General features: G+C 37.8%; 1 protein-coding gene across 1 annotated transcript in view; it reads right to left on the bottom strand.

Moving 5' to 3' along the window:
- The window catches only part of OSBPL8 (oxysterol binding protein like 8), a 163496-nt gene extending 160041 nt beyond the window's left edge, over positions 1–3455 (bottom strand). The window contains exon 1 of the mRNA XM_081249780.1: positions 3122–3455. The gene's annotated coding sequence lies outside the window, so the exon portion shown is untranslated. The remainder of the gene's footprint in view (positions 1–3121) is intronic.
- Between the last annotated feature and the right edge of the window lie 20928 nt (positions 3456–24383).

The raw sequence follows: 24383 nt of genomic DNA, 5'->3' as shown, positions 1-24383 counted from the left end.
TCTTCATAATGTTACCAAAAAAGACTCACTGTGCTTAATCTGACATGACTACCCAGTCCAATTTAAATGCTTTGGTTCATGCTGTCTATCCCTCTTAGAACACCTGCTTATCATCAGATATACAGCTTTCAGAAGACTTAAATGAAGAATCACAGGCTTCCCTGGTGGCGCAGTGGTTGAGAGTCCGCCTGCCGATGCAGGGGACGCGGGTTCGTGCCCCGGTCCGGGAAGATCCCACGTGCCGCAGAGCGGCTGGGCCCGTGAGCCATGGCCGCTGAGCCTGCGCGTCCGGAGCCTGTGCTCCGCAACGGGAGAGGCCGCAGCAGTGAGAGGCCCGCGTACCGCAAAAAAAAAAAAAAAAAAAAAAAAATCACCTCCTCCAAGAAAGTTCCCCAGATTAAATGACCTGCTTCCCTCCTGCCAAGCCAACATCATTTCTTTGTCACCTCACTGCTTGTATCTAATTTGAACTACATTATCACATACTCCTCTTTGTTCTCCAGTCGTACATCGGGAACTACATTTTTTCATTCGATGACTATTAAGCATTTGGAAAGTCAATGGTCCTTGCTATCATGGAGAGCTTACATTGCTTCCAATTTTAATAAAAGTAAGAATAACATAGGGTAGAAGAATTTGATGTTTCAGAACAAGAACTCCTTTCCTACAAGGTCTCTGAAGAAAGCTCTCTCCTTGCAAACTTGGTAACATTTTTCAGGGAGGAAAAAAATCCCTTCTATCATGTGTTCCAGATGAGACCTTCAACTTCATGCCTTTGAGAGGATATATGAGAGGGTGGGGACCAAGGTGGAAGGAAGATCTAAAATCTTTCAGGGATTTCCTGAAAGGAAATATTGACATGAAGTCTTCACACGTTAGTCCAGACACCTCTTCCTGTGTCCCAACCACAAGGAAACTATACTTCAATCTCCTTGCACGCAGGCACCTTCATTAATGAAGTATGTACAGGCTTTTTAATTCAAGTTGCATTTATGTATTATTTGTAGGTCATGTTCATAAGAATAAGATAGCACCTATGTCTTCTACTTTTAAATCACCCAATGCTCCAAAATCGCTATAAATGTGTTCAGCTTTGGATAACATAGATATTAAAATATATAACTTCAAGTATTATTAGGATAAGGATTTTCCAAAATAATATTAGAAAACTACATCTAAGTATCAATTCTTTATTTTGTCATTCATGCTTCAATTCAAGTAACATGCTCTTGGAGGATTATTTATAAACCAAGTTTAAATGTACTAAGGGCTCTCAGTAGTTAAATTATGCAATTAGTCCTTTAAAAAGAAATATCTTTTTATAATGCAAATTTTGTTAATTTTACCACTTTTTCTTATCAAAACTAAAACATAATTTCATTACAAATAGTATGTGTACTTACTCCAAAGTATATTTTAAGGCTTTTCAATTCAAAAGAAACCTAAAAACTAGATATTGCCAAATTTATAGGTGCCATAAATGTTTTGTAAGAAACATATTTGATTGCCTCTAAAATGTAATAATATTCTAACTGAAAAAAAATGTAGCAGCACCTTTTCATAGATCACAGCTACAACAAATATTATGATTCAATGAAAGAGAAATAAACCATGACCATTTTTAATTAAACAGGCACTTCTAAGCACCTGTGTACAATGTATTGTAGCTCAAATGGTTCAGATGGAATTTGACCACAACAACTTAAGCTCCATAATTAAAGACCTAAAAGGTAGTTCTTATGTTTCATCTATTCCCTTTCCCATTACTTTAAACAGGCATATTGTAGTCATTCTATACATAGTTACTATCAAAAAAGGGGTAACAAATATTTGAAATTCTCTGTACTTTTAATAGAGGACAAATTGCATGCCTTTCCTCTTCCTTCCCCAACCTGTTTCATAAAACTAGCATGATCTTAATAATTTCACTGCAAAACAGGTTCTATCTAGCAAGCACAGGAATTGATCCTAGTCTCTCACCACGATCAAGTTTAGATGACACTTGATGGGATGGAAGGAGGAAACCTAACAAGCATTCCACCCATGTTCCTCCACAATCCTTGGAATCCTAAGGGAGGGACTAGAAAAAAAAAACAAAAAAACGCCTTTTAAATGATTATTTGAAAAGACCTAAAGTAGCACTAATTTGAGGTTAACTTTCAGGGGAAGTTAATTAAAAACGAATAACCCTACCATACACAGTGCATTCTAATACTACTTATAAGTCATTTACGTCTTCCAGCATCAGAAAGGCAAAAACTTCATTAAATTATTTAAAGTAAACATGCGTATATCATCAGTTGGGTAAATTTCCCCATCTGTTTAAGTAGGAGCCCAAGTTACCTATTATTTCAGGCAGCATTTAGATAAAATGAAATTAAGTATGTTCCCCAACTGCACATGTCTCTCATAAAGAAGGGTGTTAAATGACTTTTGTGAATGGAAAATCTGCATATACTGTTGCTTCGCATCGGCCGGTCTTGAGCGGATGCCTCAATGAACCAAACGCACGCTCTTTGTGAAGCTCCTTGGAACCTGATTCCATTCTTGAGAAGGGGCTGAGAAACAAACATTACATTTAAAAGTAGAGCAAAGGCTTCGCCTTCCTCCTACGCTACAAGAAAGCCACAGGAACTGAGGTTTAGAAGAACACCACCATGGCCCTCGGCTCTGCAAGGGCGGGTGAGGTCTGCGATGCGCGGCACAGCCTCCTCTGGGGCTGTCACAGGAAAACGGGAGCCTCGCCTTAACGGCACCAAGTGACAAAGCGCTAGCTCTCCAGGGCGCCGGGGCTTCCGGCGAGACCCCGCCGTCCGCCCAGTCAAACTTCGGGAGGAGGCACACACTCAGAGCCAACAAAAAGCTCGTACCGGCCCCTGCCCCTGCCGCGGCTTTGGAAGGTTGCAGACGCATTTACCGTGGGCCCCAAAACACTCCATCCCCGCCAGCTTTTGGAATTTCCCACTTCAAAAGGGGACAAAGGAGCCAAAGAAAAACTCCCCGGCGCGGGGGCCCGGAGTGCCCGCCCGCCCCAGCTCAGAACGTGGGAGTCAGCGGGTGCAGTCGCCCGTGGGGGTGCGAACCCGCCACCCCCCAACTCGGGGACCAGCTCGACACTCACCGGTGTGGAGCCCCCGGAGAGGCGGGGCGCAGGCGGCCGGTTCCTCTGGGGCCCTGCACGCGTCCAGTCGAACCCCAACTTCTCTCGGCCGCTGTCGCCGGCGGCAGCTGGGGCGCGAGCCCAGACCAAGAGCGCTGCCTGGCCGCCACGGAGGCACTGCCCGTTCGGCCCGCTAGGAGGGCGGGAACTCCGGCCCTGCGGTCTACCAGCCAGGGCGGGCCCCCACTTTCCCTCCGTCTGCGGGCTACCGGCGGCGGCTACCGCCCCGGCGAAAGCTAACGCTGCAGCCGTTCGGGCTGCCGCTACCACCACCGCCCGGCCGGGAATGCGTCGCGGCCTAATGCTGTCATCGGCCGAGCCGCCACCTCTTTGGGCATCCAGAGCCTCCGAGATCCTTCACATTCGAGGACCCGCCCCCGGACCCGCCCCCTACTAGCGGGCTCCGGTCGCACCCCCTTCCCGTCACGTGACGACGCGCGGAGGCGGCCTTGAAGAGCCCTCCTCTGCCTGGCCGGAGACAGCCGGGCTGGAGCAACTGTCAACACCTTGTTCCGGCAGAGTCTGACCGCCGCCGAAGCGCCTCTGCAGCCCCTGGGGCGGTCTCGGGAGGCGAAACTGCCGCCGCCCGCCCCGCGCCCGTTGAGGCGAGGTCTTCGGGACCGGTCGTGCAGGGCCCTGCCGCATCTGAGGAGGCTGCACCGGAGAGCTCCCGGGTAGGGCTCAGGGGCGCCCGCGTCCCCAGCCTGGGGCTTGACTGAAGTTTTAGTCACACAAAGAAGAGCAGAAGGCATCGTGGTGTCTGGCTTGGAAAGCAGTAACTTCGTGTTCCTATTTCTCGTAGCACGTTAATTGTGGCATTTAATGTACTGGTTTCTTCATGGGAGCTATTTATGTTTGAGGAGAGGACGGTGCATTTTCTTCACGCTGGGATGTAAATAGCCTAGAAATTTTATTTTGGGTCCTAGTCCTGTTCAGGATCCTTCGTGCCAGTTTTACAGTCATTAAGTTTTACAATGTGTTAGGTTGGTGGCAGTTTAAACAGCTACACAAGAATTTGACAGTTCGTTCCATTTAAAAAAATAAAGCCTAATTCTTGATTTTTTTCTCAGGTATCTTAACCTTGGACATAACCTTGTGCCTTCCTTTTTAACGGTAGTCCAAGGAACGCTCCCCCCAACCCTGTTATTGAGAGGAAGAGTAAAATGGGAGTGACCAAAAGAAAGATAGTAACAGTACAAAAATAAGGAAGGTAGAAAAGCGGAAAGATCCTAATCAAATTCTGCTAACAATGAAGGCACATGAAAAAGCTTTATATAATAACCAAACTCAGTTTGTAACTCACTTTTCCTTCTAACCCAGAACTAAGTTCTTTTCTTAAGTGATTGTCATCTCCTCATTACATTTTCTTAAGACGGCGAAAAGCATTCTGATCAGCTGGATACTTTGAACTGAATAAGCAATAGAGTTTGGCCTATATAATCCTTATGAACTAAGCTATTTCATAGAAACTCTAAGAAATCATGGACTTTTAAGTCTTACCGTTATTTCATGTTACCCAAGAAAGAAAATAAATACTGCCAATTAAACTATGCCATGCCACTGATTTTTTAAAGACACATCTTGAACTCAGAGATGTTAAAATATGAAAAACAATGAGTTTTAGAATCTATGAGATATTGTAATGAACTGGTGTTCCAGTGAGGAAAAGATTCTATAGGCTCTGTTCTGAAGTTTGAGAGATTGTACTTGTAGTTCAAATACATATGAAGGAAGTTTAGTATTCTGTGAATGACACAATTTCAGCAAAGCTAGTAATTTTGGAGTTTGTCAGCAGATTGAAGCCTGCCTTCTATTTTCTAGAGCAGGGGTTTTCAAACTGGCTTAAAAGTCAATTTTTTTTTTAATGAAATAGGCTAGACTGGAATCAAAAATGAAAGATCAGAGTGCATATATAATAAGGGGAAGAATTCTTTGTGAAACTTCTGTTTCAGTTACGGGGGAGGGTGCGTATGTCCTGTGTTGTGATTTAAACTGTACTTCTTATTGTGAGTTGCAATCAAATAGATTTCAAAAAGAATGTTCCTAGAGCATAGATAACATGCAAAATATACCATCTGGTCTCCGTTTCTCTGGTGCTTTTCCTTTACTTTGGGAACTAAGACTAAAGATTAGACGTAGATGAATTGCCTTGCCTAATCCTCTAATGCCTCAACCCCACTTTCTTATACTGTCTGACGAAAACAAATGGTCATTTATTGAAGTGGAAAGCACTGTACTGGAATCAAGGAGGCCTAGGTTATAGACTTAGCTAACTAGATATGTGGCTAGATAAATGACTCTCTGCATTTCAAGTTCTAATAAAAGTAGGAAGTTGACTGCATGCTCTTTAAGGAATGATGCTCAGTCTTTTTTTCCAGGGGCTGATGTTCACATTTGAAACAGGTAGCCACAGTGTACCCAGAATTATGCAAATTCTTTTCAAACTAGCTATAACTCCTTTCAGACACACACACACACACACACACACACACAATCAGAATGCAAGTAAGTGAAAGTGAAGATATTATAGGAAGACAAATGTAAGTATATTGCAGAATCAAACTTGGGTGCCCTTGCTGGCACACAGTAAAGCCACTCATTAACACCAAGGTGTGGTGAAAGAAAGTACAGAGTTTACTGCAAGATGCCCAATATGAGACCAAGCAAAGAGAAGGAGGAGCTCATGCTGAAAAGACCCAAGTATATCTTTCACAATGGCTTTCAGGGAAGGGTTTTTAAAGGCAAGGTGAGGGGGCTTCCCTGGTGGCGCAGTGGTTGAGAGTCCGCCTGCCGATGCAGGGGACGCGGGTTCGTGCCCCGGTCCAGGAAAATCCCACATGCCGCGGAGCGGCTGGGCCCGTGAGCCATGGCCGCTGAGCCTGCGCGTCTGGAGCCTGTGCTCCGCAATGGGAGAGGCCACAGCAGTGAGAGACCCGCGTACCGCAATAAAAAAAAAAAAAAAAAAGAAGTAAAGGCAAGGTGAGGGAGAGGGTCTCAGGGTGCCTGATCAGCTTGTGGACATCCTTCTGATTGGTTGGTGGTGAGGTAACAGGGTGGTATTTTGGGAGTCAACACATCATCCTTTTGGTTCCAACCAGTCTGGGGTCTGTGTGCTGGTGGTCAGCAGTTAACTTCTTCCACCTGGTACACGCTTTAATTTCTGCAAAACAACTCAAGGATATGGCTCAGGATATTATCTATAGCCCTTGAGGAGGAACTAAAGGCCCTTGACTTTGTTTTATGGCTAAACAATTATTATTTTGTTGTGCTTGACTCTTTTCCTTTGTTTCTGCATTTTCTCACTTCTCTGATTAAATTTGCTCTTTGGAACTTGGGGAAGGCCTAGGAGGCAAAAGCTTTTCTATAAACAAGAGTGGGGGAAGGGACTGGGGGTCTGTCCCTGGGAAGGCCCCACAGGGCTCTGCTGGGTTTCAAGTATATCTTTAATAATATTCTGTATTTTAACTGTTGCTAGTAATAGTTACCTTTCATGAATAACTAATGATTTTAACATACTTCACAATTGATTGCAGCAAAATGGCGTATCAATACACTACAGTTGAAAAATATATGCTTTTCAGATCCTTTCAAATCTGGTATTCTATGATTCCAGGAAATAATCATTCAGTCTAGCATTTTCAATGTAATCACAACATAAGCAGAAATTGTAATATGTGATCTTGCACTGTAACTGAAAAATATTCAATAACTTCCATTTGTTTTGTGAAGAGAGGCCCTGCAAGTTTGCTACTCTTAAATGATTTTAAGAATAGCATTTTAAACTAAAACTTTTTATTATAACTATCCAATTTAAACTCCAGTGAAAATTCATCTCTTTGCCTGGTGTTTAATTAATTATACATTTCTAAGAATGAAAAGTTCTTTTTTCCAAATCAGTCTAAGCACTGACAGGCGTGATAATCTTTCCCACAGAAAACTCTGACCTAGAATGTAAGAAATTTGGCTTAAGGGTTTTTTGGGTTTTGTTTTTTGTTTTTTTTCCTTTAGCCTTCCGTTTAGACAGTTACATTGCCAAAGATTGCTGATGAGGATTTTAGGTTAAAATCCTCATTTGTTCTAAGAAGACTGAGATTGAAAGCAACCTCAAACATAAATAAGGTACTTAACATAATTTTGAAGACTATGGTAGATTGTTTTATTATTCTTGGTCATACGACTTGCTCTAGCCAATTGTTTGTGAGCAGATGTGACACATGCTAACATCTTTAAGTTTTAGTGCAACATTCAGGCCAATCTGTTAGTCTTGTGCTGCCTGCCATGAGAAAAGCATGTTCCAAATAGGGTCTCAGAATAAGAAAATATGTGGAGCAGACCTGAAACTGACCTTTACCCTGGAGCAGTACTGCAGCAACTGACCTGCAGCTACTAACACGAAACAAGAGTAAAACATAAATATTTGTTGTTTTAAATCACAGAGATTTTTGAAATTGTTATATTGTATAACCTGGCAGATCACCTAAAGCAGATAAGTGGTTCAAAGACTAAATGCACTATAGAACAGTATTCAAACTTCTATTTAATAAAACAAAATAATACACATCTACAAAACAGTCAACCAGATATTTGATAAACATTCAACTAAAATTTATATTAAAAAGAAACTCTTTATAAAATCTACAGATTTGCTTGCAAAATATTTGCATATTGATTTTAAGCATTTTTGTTTACTATTATTTATCTTAACCAAATATCCCTCCAGAAAAATTTGGATAATAAACTTTAAAGAAGAATATAAGCTTTGTTTCTGGCAATATCATGGACTAGGTACCTCAGTCAGTGATCACACTGAAAACAAATAAATACCTGGAAAAATATTTTTTAACCTTATTAAATATATTGATTAACTAGCAATAAAGTAAGAAATTATTAAGTCAAGAAAATTAAGTGAAGACAGAAACAGAGAGAGTTGAGCAGATCCTAAAGCCAGCCTTTACCCCATGGGCATTTGCCAAACCCAGTTAACATGAAGTTTTCGTGGTCTTATAAGAGACAAAACCCATGACCTGCCCTACACAGAGTGTGGCGTGGGGGGAGAAAGCTTTGGTTCCAAGGATTATTCATTCAGAATAAAGATGTTAGAAATAAACTTGCCCCTTGCTAGCATACACACCCATCCCCAAGTCTACAAAGAAAATTTACTGTCTTACATGTTAGCACCTATGATCAAGGGAAAAGCAAAATAATATCTCAGAATTTGGACTCAATCCAGCTCTCACACAAAAACGTAACTTGAATTCATACTATCTGGGTGATCCCAAGCCGCCTTAAGCTGATAAGTTAATTAAGAATAATTCTGAATTATTGTGCTCTCAGACACCTGGCAGAAGCAAATGCCAATCCTCTCTGAAGGAATCCATCTTCATCTTAAGCCTTAAAGAATGATTATAAATAAAATTCTGAGGAAAATTAGCAGCTCACATTTTAAAGAATAACAAGCACAGAAGAAAAACACCATTAATGAGAAACAGTAGAAATATAAGACAGCAGAAACAGATTAAAAAGGGCTTCAGATACTGAAATTACCAGCCACAGACTATAAAATATATAAAATATGAATAAAGGAATAAAAAACAAGCTTGAAAATATGTAAAGAAAACAAGAATGACTGAAGATATTTGAAAAAATTGAACTTAATGTATTTAAAAAAATAAATTATTAAAATTTAAAATTCAGTGGGCAAGTTTAATAGTCTATTTGACACAGCAGAAATACAATCTAGTGAACTGGGAGATAGAGATGAAAAAATTATCCCAAATGCAATAGAAAAAGAAAAATAAATGAAAAATATAAAAGAGACTTTAAGTGACATGGAAGACATTGTGAGAAGATCTAAAATAATTCTAATTATAGCTCCAGAAGAATAGGAAAGAGAAAATGGGCCAGAGGCAATATTTGACAAGATAGTGGATGAGAACTTTACAGAACTTATGAAAGACTCCAATCCACAGACTTAGGAAGTCTCTCAAATCCCAAGCAAGTTAAAGAATAATAAATCCACACTTAGATACATTATAGTGAAAGTCTAGAAAAACAAAAACAAAAGAGAAAACCTTAAAAGTAGCAGAGGAAAAAACCACAGATTATCCTCAAAAGTGATAAGTGATTTTCATCAGTAACAATAGAAACCAAAAGACAATGGAATAATATATTCAATGGGCTAAAAGAAAATGACTGTCAGCCTAGAATTCAATACCCAGTGAAAAGATCTTTCAAGAATGGGGCAAAAATAAAGGCATCTTCAGGCAAGAGCAGAGTTCCCTGCTAATAGATTCTCACTAACAAAGTCTAAAGAAATTTCTTTCTTCAGACAAAAATAAAATGATTCTAAGTCGGAGGTCTGAGGGCTGAGACTAAAGGAAAGACATTGAAAGTGGCAAATATTTACATAAATCTAAAAACTATTGGGTTTCCCTGGTGGCGCAGTGCTTAAGAGTCCGCCTGCCGATGCAGGGGACATGGGTTCGTGCCCCGGTCTGGGAAGATCCCACATGCCGCGGAGCGGCTAGGCCCGTGAGCCATGGCCGCTGAGCCTGCGCGTCCGGAGCCTGTGCTCCGCAACGGGAGAGGCCACAACAGTGAGAGGCCCACGTACTGCAAAAAATAAAAAATAAATTTAAAAAAATAAACACTATTGACTATGCAAAACAATAAGAATTGTTAAAATTATTTATATATATATATATATATATAGGCGGACTCTCAACCACTGTGCCACCAGGGAAGCCCAATATATATATATATATATATATATTTTTTTTTAATAAATTTATTTATTTATTTATTTATTTTTGGCTGCATTGGGTCTTCGTTGTGGTGCACAGGCTTCTCATTGCAGTGGCTTCTCTTGTTGCAGAGCACGGGCTCTATGTGCACGGGCTTCAGTAGTTGTGGCACGTGGGATCAGTAGTTGTGGCTCGTGGACTCTAAAGCACAGGCTCAGTAGTTGTGGTGCACGGGCTTAGTTGCTCCGCGGCATGTGGGATCTTCCCAGACCAGGGCTCGAACCCATGTCCCCAGCATTGGCAGGCGGATTCTTAACCACTGCACCACCGGGGAAGTCCTATTTCAATATTTTTAAAAGAAAAATAATAATCATTCAGATGCCTAACAGCAGAATAAGTCTAACCAAATTCTCACTTTACTATTAAACAGACCTACTATTAAACAGACCTCATCAGACCAAGTATGTCACCCATTTGTATTATTATCTCCATCTAATATATGCCCTTAAAAGCAAAAACACTAAACATTTCCATTTTTTTCCTCTGTTCTCATCCATATAGGCAAAACTGTATTAATATTTTGTTGGTATTCTCTTTTTAAATAACTGTACTGGTGCAGCATTTTAAGTGTTTTTCTTCATAATGACATTCTTAGTTCAAATTTGCATAATGTACCAATGAAGGTATTTCATTAATAATCAGACTAAGACATTAACGTATATTTAGGAGATCATGATTTAGAATAATAAAAAAACAGAATTATATACTTTATTCGCATAACTATGAAGAATTAATGATTCCCACCACAGAACTTTCCCACATGAAAGTTCATCATAATGAATTATGTAATTATGTATTCACAGGTTAAGGACAATTAAGTCTTAGTGAAAAGCTCTGCCTACTCTTTCCACCCACATTGCCTATTCATGCTGACTTTTAACATCATCTCTGGAAATAGTTATAAATTTATGCTCAGGTGTAAGGATTGACTCCTGAGTTTTAATTCAGCTCAGAAGGCACCCTAAACTCCAAATAAATTTTTAAAAGAAGCCATTTCTTTCTGATGGCTACCTAGACTATGCTTTCCAGGTTGTAAATATGTTTTTCATTTCAATTTTAGGAGAGTGTATAAAAGGCTGTTATCACAATTATGTAAACATGGGAAACATAGAACACATAATCCCTTAAATTTCTAAAATTGTGGTAACTGTAATGCAAAGAAATAACTTTTTTTAACCAAAGCTTTACTATCTTTCTTTCCCTCAACCTCATGATAATATTCAAAATATACTTCCTTCTATAGTACTTTCTTGATAAAACTATTATTTCACTGCAGAATGTTCAAATGACTTTTATTTCTTTGTATCTTTTAACGTATAAAAGATTATATATTACTAGTATAGATTATTCCAGTTAACTTTGTTCAACCTGTATTTATATATCTATAAACTTTCTGAGAGGTCACAAGTAATTCAATTTGTTTAAACCAAATTGTACCTTAATTCTTCAATTTAATAAGTTATCAGTTTTACTGGGACTGAGGCCCATCCTATTTACAAAGAAAAAAATTATTAAGAATCTATAGGTTACTCCACCTCTTTCCTGAAATGAATGTGAAGCTGGCAAGAGGCCCCGCCCTATAAACTAACAGTGTTTCAAAACTGTCCTTCCTGCTGGTCTCTGCTGGCAGTGAAGGTGCCATACTCCAGCATTATCAGGTAGCAGCCATCTACCTACGCCTCCCAACAAGGACAGGTCCTACTTATCTAGATGCCTGCTACCAGATATCCTAGGTATTGGGTGTCTCTTCTACCCTCCTCAAACATTGGTACCCAGAGGTGACAAGGGGGAGAAAAAAGGCACCTGCTCTATGTTCCAATAACATCCACCTAGTGTGTTCCAGTCAGGTTTATCCCTCTGTTCTGGGCCTTGTTGATATTCTTCCCTAGTTGTTTTCAGTCAATTCCTGTGTGAGCTTTACTTTTTCCTAGTATTCTTACATGTACTGCTAAGACCAGGCTCCCACTCACGTCCCCCCAGTCCTTTCCTTTAACCACTAATCTCTGTAACCCCCTCTGGAAATGGACTGGAGTTGGCACAACTCCATTTAAGACTTTGTCTTTGAATGTCAACTCCTTTCTAGAGATGGCCAAAGACTTCACCCCTGGTGGTCCCTCATTGTTGATTACTTCCCCCTAACTTCCTATTGCTGTCAGCCAATAGTCTTGGACCTGACATCATTTGCATTCTAACTCTCCCCACCTTCCTTAACTTATTACAAAAGTAGTATACTATATAAATACAAGAATCTAAACTAAGAACAGGGAAAATTCTAGAAGGTAATTACCTTTATTCACAAATAAAGGCAAGAAATAAAAGGCGGGCACTGTTACGGATTAAAATAGACTCATCAGACATATCAACTGAATGCAATGTATGGACCTTTTTTAGATGCTGATTCAAACAAACAACTTTTATAAAAAAATTAGTGGGATATCAGGGAAATTTTAATACTGCATGTTACATGATATTAAGGAATTATTGATTATAATAATGATATGTGATTATGTTTTTTTAAATGTCTAATTTCTTAGGGACACATATTCTCAACTATAACTGTGCCCCTGCTTAATAAATTTAAAAAAAAAGACCTTCAAAACATGTTACTTTCTTTTCTCTACCCATAGGCCATGCTAATGGAAATGTACTCTACAATTATTATTTATTTTCTACCCTTAACCAAATATAGTAATCATTTCCTCCTTATCATGTCTATGATTATTTTGAGTAAAAGTATTCAAATCAAAAGCAGCTCATGCTACCTATTATTTGCTCCAAACCTTTTTTAAACTACTGTGAAAAGCCTAACATCATATAACCTGTGGTAAATAAATCTGATTGAGCATGTTAACATGTTTAAATTTATATAAGGCATTTTGCAAATACAGATTACTCTAGAGATGCTAAGAAGCAGATGTACTGATCTTGGCATTCACATGATTTAACTACAAATAGAATTTGAACGGATTCCAAATGCACAACTGTCAAATTCATAAAAAGTAGCAAAAAATGTCAAGTAAAAGTTTAGGCTTTGCCTTGAATAGCACTGACATCTAAAAAAAAATCAAAAGTATTCTGTTAATGTTTTATTTCTTTAGTGCTAATATTTGATAAGAACTAAGTATTGATACTTTCATTTCATGCATAAATGTTCCCATTAGGTTAGTAGTTTTAATTTAGAAACTGTTATGAGTTAGTATTACTACTAGGTCCAGAAAAATCTCAAAAATCACTTCAATCAATATTACAAAGTTTATTAATATAAATTTGACTCACTGAAGTAGTGTAGTATAGAGGGGTTGAGCTCCAACTCTATATAAAGTCAGACAGATCTCGGTTTTAATCCCAACCATATCATTTATTAGTTGTGTGACCTCACCAAGGCTCTTTTCCTCATCTCTAATGTGGAGTTTTAAAAAAAATCTATTTTAGCATATTGTTATAGGAATTATAGAACTCAAGAAATATAAACTGTTATGATTACTACCTTTAGGAAATACTGCATTCTGCACAATATTTCTAACTGTATTTTCACTCTACTCAGTTGGAAGAAAATAATACACAGACTACACACGCTACCAACTTTCTGTGGATACCAAACCTTTTCCTTCAACTGGCCTAATTCTGAAAATTACAAAAAATACATAGATGAGCATAACCTCAGGCCATGCGAGCAGTTTTATTTAAGAATCTGGACAATCCCCAATTCAAATATCAGGATCTCACATATAATGTAAGAATGAAAGCCACTTCGTTAGCAACCAGGAGGTTGACTCAATTTCAGAGTTGTGTTTTCCATTCAAGTAAGACTTCCAACCAGACCTCTACTTACCATACATGGAGTCAACACTCTAAGCCAGTCACCTCTTGCCAAGCTTATTTCTTAAGTACGGTGAATCATAGTAAAACAAAATTTATCTCTAAGCACAATGCATACATTTCCTTATTTTTCTCCTTCCCAGTGACTTAGCAAACGAGCACATGATTTTTGATAGTTGTAAAAATGGCTTTTTGAACTCTTTCTTTAAAAGATATTAAATGTGAAGACTTGATCAATTCAAGATAAACATTTTGGGCTAGAATACTTGTAGGTGATGTAGTATATTTTTATACAGCATCTTTCACGCTATTTGACGACAATTATTGATGCTTAGACTGATAACTGAATTAATGATATGGCAGCCTTATCCCTACTTTATAAACTTGTGACTAGGAAGTAATTTGTATGACATTACTTTGATAGTATAGAGATGTCCACTTCCCCTTCAAACATAAAGCTCATCCTTTAACACCCATTAAAAACCCTTACATGAGCCAATAATTTCAATAAGAATTGCAAAATTAATTCTAATTTCATCATTCCTACTATATTCTAACATTCTTTAGTAAACTAGAGCTTGCCTTTATTACTTGGAACACTTTGGTTACCCTGAAATACGGTTCCTACAGGAAATGAAAAATAAATAATAATTCTTTACTTTTAATTACTATTCTCAAAGTAAAGATATTTTGGAGACTAATGAGGAAATCTGAATTTGAGTTTTAGATAAGATGAAAGTGTATTGACTTGGGAAGGTAAAGTTAGAAGTTGTTAATTTTAAAAAGGTAACTAAGTTACGAAACTGCACATCAAGTATGATACCACTTTGTTTAAAAAATGCATATTTATATATATATATGCATATGTAGGGGTAAATAAAGGTATACAATAAACTGTTAACAGTGGTAAACTCTATATAGGGAATATGGTTGTTTTTATTTTCCTATTTTGCTTATAGTTCCAACTTTCTACATTGCATATAATGCTTTTATAATAACAAAAGCTTATTTTTTTTAAAAAAATCGCTATTTCCTACTTAGCCCACATATCAACACGAGTCTGTACATTCCAGCTTGGGAGGTTGCCAGGGCACCAGCCTAGCTGGTAACTTCTTCAAAGCCTCTCTTTGCCTGCTGATTTCCTTGGCCCATGCATCTTACCTATGGCTCGGGAGGGCTACATTAGCAGCAGATCCACACAACCTTTTCACTTTAGCAGTCATGGCTAATTCGCAACTTCTTTGTCTCTTGTTTGTCTTTGGGCAGAAATTCTCTTTAGTTTTTATGTTATCATATTCTCTTAGTTTTCATCCTATCTTTCTGACTCTTCCTGAGCCTCCTTTGCAACTTTGTCTTTCTCTGCTCTGTTTATCTTTCTTTAATTGCTCCCAAATTCCTTACTGAACCCTCTTCTTTTTTCATTGGAGAAAGGCTTATTTTTGATGTTAGCTTGATTTGGGGGTTGAAGAAGAAGGGAAGATCAATAATAACTTTCAGGTTCTGGCTTCAGAAATGGAGAAGATTGGAGAGAGGAGCTGAATAGACATTTTTAAAAAGAAGACATACTGATAGCCAACATGTACATGAAAAGATGTTCAACATCAGTTATCGTCAGGGAACTACAAATCAAAACCATAATAAGATATCACCTCACACCTGTTAGAATGGCTATTATCAAAAAACCAAGAAATAACAAGTGTTGGCATGGATGTGGAGAAAAGGGAACCCTTGTGCACCTTTAGTGGGAATGTAAATTGATGCAGCTACTATGGAAAACAGTATGGAGGGTCCTCAAAAAATTAAAAATAGAACTACCATGTGATCCAGCAGTTTCACTTCTGGGTATTTATCTGAAAGAAATGAAAAACAAGCTCAAATGATATCTGCACTTACTTGTTTATTGCAGCATTATTTACAATAGCCAAGACATGGAAGCAACCTAAGTGCCCACTGATAAATGAATAGATCAAGAAAATGTAATATATATGTACTTTTCAGCCATGAAAAAGACGGAAATTCTGACATTTGCAACAACATGGATGGATCTTGAGGACATTATGCTAAGTGAAATAAGTCAGGTGGAGAAAGATAAATACCATATGATCTCACATGTAGAATCTAAAAAACAAAAACAGGGACTTCCCTGGTGGCGTAGTGGTTAAGAATCCACCTGCCAATACAGGGGACACAGGTTTGAGCCCTGGTCTGGGAAGATCCCTCATGCCATGGAGCAACTAAGCCCACGCACCACAACTACTGAAGCCTGCATGCCACAACTACTGAAGCCCACATGCCTAGAGTTCATTCCCTGCAACAAGAGAAGCCCCCTCTTGCCGCAACTAGAGAAAGCCCACACACAGCAATGAAGACCCAATGAAGCCAAAAATAAATAAAAATTTAAAAATTAAATTAAATTAAATTAAAAACAAAAACAACAAACAAAAAAACCCCAAACTCGTAAATAGAGCAAATTGGTAGTTGCCAGATGCAGGGGGTGGGGATGGGCAAAATGTGTGGTGGTGGTCAAAACGTACAAACTTCTAGTTATAAAATAAATAAGTCCAGGGGATGTAATGTACAGCATGGTGACTGTGGTTAACCATACTGTATTGTATATTTAGAAGTTGCTAAGAGAGTAGATCTTAAAAGTTCTCATCACAAGGAAAAAAATTGAAACTGTGTGTGGTGATCGATGTTATTGTGGTTATTTTTGCAATATATCCAAATGTTGAATCATTATGTTGTACACCTGAAACTAATATAATGTTATATGTAAATTATATCTCCATTAAAAAAAACCCTCTTAGTTTCATTGATCTTTTCTATTGTCTTTTTAGTCTATATATCATTTATTTCGACTCTGATCTTTGTTATTTCCTTCCTTCTACTAATTTTGGGCTTAGTTTGTTTTTCTTTTTCCAGTTCCTTGAGGTGTAAAGTTAGGTTATTTATTTGAGATCTTTCAGGACTTCCCTGGCAATCTAGTGGTTAAGACTCCGTGCTTCCAATGCAAGGGGTGCAGGTTCGAGCCCTGGTCAGGGAACTAAGATTCCACATGCAGTGCAACCAAAAAATAATATATATATATATATATATATATATATATATATATATATATATATATTTGAGATCTTTCTTGTTTCTTAATGTAGACATTTGTTGCTATGAACTTCCCTCTTAGAACTGCTTTTCCTACATTCCATAAGTTTCAGTATGTTCTATTTCTACTTCCATTTTTCTCAAGATATATTTTAATTTCTCTTGATTTCTTCTTTGACCCATTGGTTGTTCAGTAGCATGTTGTTTAATCCCCATATGCTTGTGAATTTTCCAGTTTTCTACCTGTAATTGATTTCTAGTTTCATACCATTGTGATTAGAAAAGATGTTTGATATGATTTCAGTCTTCTTAAATTTATTATTTGTGGTCTGGCATGTGATCTGTCCTGGAAAATGTTCCAGGTGTGCTTGAGGCGAATGGCATTCTGTTGCTTTTGGATGGAATGTTCTATATATGTCTATTAGCTCAATCTAATGTAACATGTCATGTAAGGCCAGTGTCTCCTTATTGATTTTCTGTCTGGATCATCTATTCATTGATGAAAGTAGGCTATTAAAGTCCACTACTATTATTGTATTGCTTTCTATTTCTCCCTTTAGATTTGTTAATATTTGTTTTATATGTTTAGGTGCTCCCTTACCTGGCTCTTAAAATATTAACATGCTTCTTTTAGAACTTTAGTGAAGAGTAACTTCCATTTTTATTTCTGCCACCTTCTATAAGTAGAAAGAGTGTTTTATTTAATTGGTGATTTGGGGAGATGAAAATAAGATCCACTCCCTTTCTTGCCATATTTTTCAAATCTACCTACCCACAACAGATTATGTTCTGATCTGTTCCTCATTCTGTGTAATAAACTAAACTCACATGGATCAGGGTTCAGGCTTACCTTCTAGAGCAGGCGTGAGGCCTAATTCTCCTTCTTCCTACTGTTGACCTCACTGAGTGTAAAACAGTGACTGTGCCTTAGTTTATCTGTCCTGCAAACCTAAATTTTCCTTTGGTATGTCGTCTCCCATTTGGACTTGGGAAGGAGTATTGAAAATCCTTGTTGTGGCTGTATGTTGAAGTCATATTGTCCAAGCAGCTTTATCAGTAAGAAGGTGTTTTGTTTTGCTTTGTTTTGTTTTCTCTGTCTGGAGCCCTGTGAATTGGTTCTGAATTCAGAAGAGAGTTAAGACATGTAAGCAGCTATCACTGCCTAATTCCCATTATTGATAGGACAACTCTATCCAAAAATGGTTGTTTAATAAGAACTATGGTCTCATAAAAGAAATGTAAAATGAAATTTTAGCAGCCTGACAATAAGGGAATAAAAGATCCCAGAAAAGAATGATAGCATTTATTAGAGGTTCACTGAAATAGGAACTTGTTCTTTATTCATGAATGCCTATTGTGTGTTAGGCAGTGTTCTAAGTAAAAGTTTGAAGAGTTGGAATACTTTAAATAAAATTTCCCAGGTACTTGGATTTGTTCGACTTTTGAATTGTTACAATGATCAACAGAAGAGCAGTGTTTTATATTCAAAGCCAATATGATTCATTTAATGTAATAATATCATTTGAGTGCTAATTACTTATCAATCAAGCAATTCCCATACAATATCTGGTTGAATCATCAAAACACGTCTGTGAGATAGAATAGAATAGTCTAGGTTACAGTGCAGTTGAAACAAAAAAGTCAGTGGTTTAACTGAATGCAGATTTATTTCTTGTTCCAAAAAGTTGGCTCTAACTGCAGACAACTGTCCTCCACATGGTGACACAATAACCCAGGCTCTTTCAAACTTGTGGTGTCACCATCTTAACATGAGTCTTCTTCTGTGGTTGCCCCAGTCAGGGAAGAAAGACTGGGGAATTTCATATGGGCCTTTCATGCCCTCATTCTGGAATTGATACATTTCAATTCCACAATATTTCATTGGCCAGACCGAGTTACATGGCCCCATCCAGTTGCAGGGTTGCTGATAAATAGTCAATCCACTGAGTACCCAGAAGGGAAAGAGAACTGAATGTTGATTAACACTAGCAATGTATACCATTAATAGCTATTATTCCTATTCCCTTTGTATAGATGAGGAAATGGAGACTCAGCAAAATTAACTCATCCAAGATTACACAGAAAGTAAGCAGAGGCACCATTATGTGAACCTGGATAATCTGACTCCAGAGCTTGTGCCTAACCTCTATCCTATATGATCTCCCAACGTCACACTGGAAGCCTGGCAGAACCTAGCCATCGCTAGGGATATTTAATTCGATTCACTGAAATTCAGTTAAATTCAAATCAGCATACATTTACTGAATGCTCTCTTTGTGTCAGGCATTGCTGTTCCATCTGGAGAAGGTTTGGATTATTTGACTGTATAGATCTATTCCTATAGATATAAACAAATCGGACAACTGTGATGCTTCATATTATATGTCAACTTGGCTGGGCCGCCGTGCCCAGATATTTTGTCAAACTTAATTCTAGATGTTTCTGTGAAGGTGTTTTTGGATGAGATTAACATTTAAATTGGTGGACTTTGAGGAAAGCAGATTGCCCTCCATAATGTGGGTGGGCCTCATCCAATCAGTTGAGGGCCTTAATAGAACAAAGACTGACCTTCTCCAAGTGAGAAGGAATTCTGACAGCAGACTCTTTTTGGACTTGAACTTCAACTCTCCTCTGAGTCTTCACTATTGCATGAACCAATTTCTTAAAATATCTCTCTCTCTCTGTCTCTCTCTGTCTCTCTCTGTCTCTCTCTGTCTCTCTCTCTCTCTCTCTCTCTATATATATATATATATATATATATATATATAATATGAAACAAGATCCTGTGCAAACTTTATATATTTTGAATTTAGAATGTCAGGCACTGTACTGTAGCCCTATAGTATAGTTTGAAGGCAGGGAGCCTGATTACTCCAGCTCCATTTCGTTTTGTTTTTTTTTTCTCAAGATTTCTTTGGCTATTTTAGGTCTTTTGTGTTTCCATACAAATTGTAAAATTTTTTGTTCTAGTTCTGTGAAAAATGCCATTGGTAATTTGATAGGGATTACATTGAATCTGTAGATTGCTATGGGTAATGTAGTCATTTTCACAATGTTGATTCTTCCAATCCAAGAACATGGTATATCTCACCATCTGTTTGTGTCGTCTTTGGTGTCTTTCATCAGTATCTTAAAGTTTTCTGCATACAGGTCTTTTGCCTCCTTAGGTAGGTTTATTCCTAGGTGTTTTATTCTTTTTGTTGCAATGGTAAATGGGATTGTTTCCTTAATTTTTTTTCTGATCTTTCGTTGTTAGTGTATAGGAATGCAAGAGACTTCTGTGTATTAATTTTGTATCCTGCGACTTTACTAAATTCTTCTCTAGTAGCTTTCTGGTGGCATCTTTAGCATTTTCTATGTATAGTATCATGTCATCTGAAAACAGTGACAGTTTTACTTCTTCTTTTCCAGTTTGGATTCCTTTTATTTCTTTTTCTTCTCTGATTGCTGTAGCTAGAACTTCCAAAACTATGTTGAATAATAGTGGTGAGAGTGGGCACCCTTGTCTTCTTCCTGATTTTAGAGGAAATGCTTTCAGTTTTTTACCATTGAGAATAATGTTTGCTGTGGGTTTGTCATATATGGCATTTATTATGTTGAGGTAGGTTCCCTCTATGCCCACTTTCTGGAGAGTTTTTTGTCATAAATGGGTGTTGAATTTTGTTGGAAACTTTTTCTGCATCTTTTGAGATGATTGTATGGTTTTCATTCTTCAATTTGTTAGTATGGTGTATCACACTGATTAATTTACATATATTGAAGAATCCTTGCATCACTGGGATAAATCCCACTTGACCATGGTGTATAGTCCTTTTAATGTGGTGTTAGACTCGGTTTGCTAGTATTTTGTTAAGGATTTTTGCATCTGTGCTATACTTCAGGGTTACAGTAGTCAAGACAGTATGGTACTGGCACAAAAATAGAAATATAGATCAATGGAACAGGATAGAAAGCCCAGAGACAAACCCATGTACCTATGGTCACCTAATCTGTGACAAAGGAGACCAGAATATACAATGGAGCAAAGACAGCCTCTTCAATAAGTGGTGCTGGGAAAAATGGACAGCTGCATGTAAAAGAATGAAATTAGAACACTCTCTAACACCATATAGAAAAATAAACTCAAAATGGATTAAAGACCTAAATGTAAGGCCAGGCACTATAAAACTCTTAGAGGAAAACATGGGCAGAACACTCTTTGACATAAATCACAGCAAGATCTTTTTTGACCCACCTCCTAGATTAATGAGAATAAAAACAAAACAAAACAAAAAAACAAATGGGACCTAATTAAACTTAAAAGCTTTTGCACAGCAAAGGAAACCACAAACAAAATGAAAAGACAACCCTCAGAATGGGAGACAATATTTGCAAATGAAGCAAATGACAAAGAATTAATCTCTAAAATATACAAGCAGCTCATGCAGCTCAACATCAAACAAACAAACAAACAATATAAAAAAAAAGAAAGAAAAAAGAACAGAACAAAAAAAGAAACAACCCAATCCAAAAAATGGGCAGAAGACCTAAATAGACATTTCTCCAAAGAAGACATACAGATGGCCAACGCAAACACATGAAAAGCTGCTCAACATCACTAATTATTAGAGAGAAATGCAAATCAAAACTACAATGAGGTATCACCTCACACCAGTCAGAATGGTCACCATCACAAAATCTACAAACAATAAATTCTGGAGAGGGTGTGGAGAAAAGGGAACCCTCTTGCATTGTTGGTGGGCATGTAAATTGATACAGCCACTATGGAGAGCAGTATGGAGGTTCCTTAAAAAACTAAAAATAGAACTACCATATGACCCAGCAATCCCACTACTGGGCATATGCCCTGAGAAAACCATAATTCAAAAAGAGACATATACCACAGTGTTCATTGCAGCACTGTTTACAATAGCCAGTACATGGAAGCAACCTAAATGTCCATCAACAGAGGAATGGATAAAGAAGATGTGGTACATATATACAATGGAATATTACTTGCCATAAAAAGGAATGAAATCGGGTCATTTGCAGAGATGTGATTCGACGTAGAGATTCATATAGAGTGAAGTTAAGTCAGAAAGAGAAAACAAATATATATTGACACATATATGTGGAATATGAAAAAATAGGTATAGACGATCTTATTTACAAAGCAGAAATAGAGACACAAACATAGAGAACAAACGTATGTATACCAAGGGGGAAAGGGGGGGTAGGATGAACTGGGAGATTGGGATTGACATATATACACTATTGATACTATGTATAAAATAGATAACTAATGAGAACCTACTATGTAGCACAGGGAACTCTACTCAGTGCTCTGTGGTGACCTAAATGGGAAGGAAATCCAAAACAGAGGGGATCTATGTACACATATATTTGATTCACTTTGCTGTACAGTAGAAACTAACACAACATTGTAAAACAACTATACTCCAATAAAAATTTAAAAAAAACTACAATGAGATAATACTGCAAAAAAAATGTCAAGTAAAATAGCAGAATTCTAGAATAACTTACAGAAATCAGTCAGTGTTTATTATATTTTCTTTTCTTTTTTTTGGCCACACCACACAGCTTTCGGGATCTTAGTTCCCCAACGAGGGATTGAACCTGGGCCCCAGCAGTGAAAGCGCCAAGTCCTAACCACTGGACAACCAGGGAATTCCCTATATTTTCTATAATACAAGAAGTTTTTAAAAACTATATTATAAAATACATAGATTTTTGCAAAGAACCTTGTAGATGGAAAAAAACAGCCGAAACAATCTGCTACATATAGGCCTTAGTATGTGGTTTTATAGTCTGTCTACTTAGGGGAGTGTTCTAACTATCTTCACAAATTCAGTGTTACGAGAATATGTGGCTAGGTGTTAATTATCATTTTAAAAGGAATTTAGTTCTCCTACACAGCTGAGAATGTTAACAGTCTCTGATTTTAATTTGTTCTCCTGTACAAGATTCTGTTTCTGAAGTATTTAGTTGCCTCCTGCTGGTCACACAAACTTTAGGCTTCCTAAAAATATGTATTTCTCAGTAAATTGCATATGATGACAAACTTCTAAAGAGATGCATTGAACTCTTTCATCAAATGAATTCACAGTGGATTTCCAGTCTCAATTGAGATAAGTAAGTTAGCCCATAGGTCTTCTTAAGCATGATCCTCTTCTTTCTTTTATGTCATATTTTATGTCTCTTCAAATCCTTTTTGAAACCAGACGGGAATAACATCAAATCGAAATGCAAAAAGCACTTGTTCAAGAATCTTAGAAGCTGTATTTTTATTGTCTCTACTACCATCTCTCTGGCTAATCTTGGACAAGATACTTTAACTTCTTGATACTGACTTCCTCATCTACAATTTGAAGTATAATTGACATGCAGTAAACTGTACATATTTAAAGTATAATTTGATAAGTTTTGACATATGTATACAGTCATGGAACTATCATTATAATCAAGATAACAAACATATTTATCACTCTCAAAAGTTTTTTCGTGCCACTTTGTATTTCCTTCCTCCTTCCTCCTGCCCCTTCCAGCCTTTTCCTATCCTCAAGTGCTGATGTGTGTTTTCTGTCACCATAGATTAGTTTGCATTTTTCAGAGAAAAACAGAAATTTTAAGCTCATTAGTTTAAGTGACTAAAATGAGATATGGAAAAACTTAAATTCTTTAAAAATATATATATATATATATTGTGTGTGTGTGTGTGTGGTACGCGGGCCTCCCACTGTTGTGACCTCTCCCGTTGCAGAGCACAGGCTCTGGATGGGCAGGCCCAGCGGCCATGGCTCACAGGCCCAGCTGCTCCGCGGCATGTGGGATCTTCCCAGACCGGGGCATGAACCCGCGTCCCCTGCATCGTCAGGCAGACTCTCAACCACTGTGCCACCAGGGAAGCCCTTAAAATATTTTTCAAAAATTGAGATTTCCTATCTTGACACCTGAGGCAACAGTGTGATGCAGTGGTGAAAACCCTTAACTTTAGAGTAAGCGGACATGAGGTTTGGGTCTTGGCTTTGTCATTCACTAGCTGTTATGACCTTGGGCAAATTACTCAATATCCTGAGGTTAACAGTTTCCCCATACTTAGGGGAAAGAAGAATAATAGCTTCTATGCTCAAAAAGATGTTGTGAAATTACATGCAAAGCAATTAGCTCAGTGCTGGGCCTGTTCATACAATATACTCAACCAACGGTAGTCACCTATCTTTAGACATTTTAAAGAGTCCTAACCCATATTTTAAGAAAAGGAAATGAGAACTCTGATCATGCAGACAGTATAATCTTAAGGCAACTATTTTCAAAGTTTTATGTGAAGATTACAGTAATTCACTGTGCTAGACATGGTGTCCATATGATTCTGACTCAAGTCCTTTTTGTAAGTACCTCATTGGTTTTTCTTCCTCATAACTCTTACCCTGAGTGTCATGGGTCCCCTTTTTGTAATTCTATCTATACCCTCCCCAAACATATGACCTGACAGTCATTGATTT

Source organism: Mesoplodon bidens (assembly GCF_964165515.1).
Source record: "Mesoplodon bidens genome assembly, chromosome: 11".
NCBI classification, from domain to species: Eukaryota; Metazoa; Chordata; class Mammalia; order Artiodactyla; family Ziphiidae; genus Mesoplodon; species Mesoplodon bidens.
This window is presented reverse-complemented; position numbering and strand designations above follow the sequence as displayed.